Raw genomic sequence first — 2,472 nt, 5'->3', positions numbered from 1 at the left:
GCCTTCCAGAGATACGTTTGTGGTATGGTGGCGTTTATGACTCCTTTTCTGTAGTCCGAAAAGTATGGCAGAACATCATGGGAAAATGTTGTGTTGAACACCACCTGTCGTCACCTGCTAACCGATATGCACGAACATTATTGGCTGTTGGAGGCCCCGCCTTTCATTCCGATGAATACCAATAGTTGCAATAGTTGCATTATTGATTGAAGGAACTAAAATGGCTTCTAATAGCTTAACCGAGATGACTCGAGCTCACCTGGGTTTAATTATTTTAAAAATTTAGTTATAAAAGTAAATGTGGCGCGACACCTACGAGTTTTTTTTCCCCCACGATTCTAAATCACATTTCAAAAGTTATTTAAAAAATTAACTATTCAAAATGTTTGCTTTCATAGCTAAAAATAAACGAACAATTGAAGGACATTTGATCATTTGTAAACGTGTTCTTGATTTTCTGTGTCCTCACTCCGGGTTATAAGTAGTATCGTGTTGTACGTGGTACGGTGAGTCAGTAGTAAATTTACGGATTTACAACGTTGAAATTCGGGGTTCGATTCCAGTGGTGGAGAGAGTGCAAACTTAAACTAATTAATATGAGAGTTGATTGATCAACTAAATCAACTAAAGAATCAACTAAAGAGCAAATGTTCTTACTGAGATAAAAATTGAACATTTCAATCTACCCCACGGTCACGTTAAAGATCTCTAGGACTCAAGCCCTGGAAGATAGCAGGACCCGCCATCACTAGGCCTTTTTTCCCGTCTGTTTGGACAGAATAATGGGATTGATTGCTGCTTGTATAACATGTTTGAACGTGTTTAGTGACATCGCGTCTCGAATCCCGGACCTACTGAGTCGCCTCGGGTTTTATCAGGACAAGAATTTGTTCTTCTATAACTGTTTTGGATGTTTTTACAAATATACAACCGTCCATAACTCTTACAGGTCAGTAGAAAATATGAGTATTTTTAAACAGGTGGCGCTACAAACGCCCATGTGGTATATTGTCCCATGTGAGCTGTTACGTTTCTTTATGAAAAATGAAATCCAAGCTTGATCCAACTTTATATTGGCCAGCTTTAAGAATAAATGTGGTTATATCATTATGTCTCCGCGGAGAGACGTGTTCTTTCTTTCTTATTCCAAACACCTTTCAATCAACCGCCATTTCTCGGCGGATTAACTTGAAACTTGGAAATGTTATACCCTGGTCCAATACGCCCAGACACACATTTCGTTTTTGTTTTTTTAGGCCTTTCTAAGGATTTTATGGGATCAAAAGTCAAACAACCCAAAAAATGTATATTTTGGGTTCCTGTGCGGTCATATTTACAACAATCAAGATGAAAATTGGTACAAATATAAATGTTCATGCGCCAAACTCTTTTTTAGGGGGGGGGTCAGAGCTCACAATTTTGGGGGTTTTGGTTAATTACTCTGCCGTATATTGACCGATTTACATGGAATTCGGTACAAAGATACTTTTCCACACATTGACAAACAAAAATGGTGGACTTGCCCGTTTGTCGTAATGCCACAAAAAACAAAATTTTATGATTTTTTTTTAGAATTACTTCGCCGTATTTCGGCCAGTTTACATGGGAATTGGTACAAAGGTACTTTTTTTTAGAGGTCTCATACGTATGCATACAAAAATGTGGGATATACCCATTTTTGGTTATTTTAGAGGGGTCAAAAGGTTAAATAAATCTATAACTTAAAGGGTTTTGGTCAATTACTTAGTATTGTTTCGACAAATTTACATGGAATTTGGTACAAAGTTACTCTTCGCTGGTCCCAAACAGTGAAATAGACAATTTAGGAATTTTTGTCTTTGGCTCAACTTTTCAGTGAGGAAAACGCAATTTGGGGTTTTCGTGAACTATTCGTTTGTTTGTCAACCAATTTACGTGGGATTTGCTACAAAAATACCTTATTGCAGGTTTCAAACAGTGATGTAGACAGTTTTCGATTTTTTTGTGTTTTCCACAATTTTTCTGGAGTCAAAATTGGCCATGTTGGGATTGTGTGGCGGAGACATGTTGCATTCACTCGCGAATGTTGGCCTTCTTAATTTTACCAAATTTTGTGAGTGTGCGTGTATCCGTTTATATCTGCCGAAAAGCTGGACCGATTGTCACCAAACTTGACAAGTACCCTTAGGGCATCCGGAGAGTGACACAGGTGGGTCAGCATTTGGATATGACACCCATTTCATCTCGTCTTTTCTGGGTAAATCAGCAAGTAAAATATAAATATTCACCTACCCTAACATACATCAATATAGATCACATGCATACCTGAACATGTTTTATTTTTCTGTGCGTTTTTACTCCTACTACATATCTAAACGTGAACACACAATCTAAGTATAGAAAACAGTAACTAAAACACTCTTCAATTCAATACCCCTTTATTATAACCCTTACACTCTTCAATTCAATACCCCTTTATTATAACCCTTACAC

Source organism: Limulus polyphemus, unplaced genomic scaffold, assembly GCF_000517525.1.
Source record: "Limulus polyphemus unplaced genomic scaffold, Limulus_polyphemus-2.1.2 Scaffold9147, whole genome shotgun sequence".
NCBI lineage: Eukaryota > Metazoa > Arthropoda > Merostomata > Xiphosura > Limulidae > Limulus > Limulus polyphemus.
Note: the sequence above shows the minus strand (reverse complement) of the source record.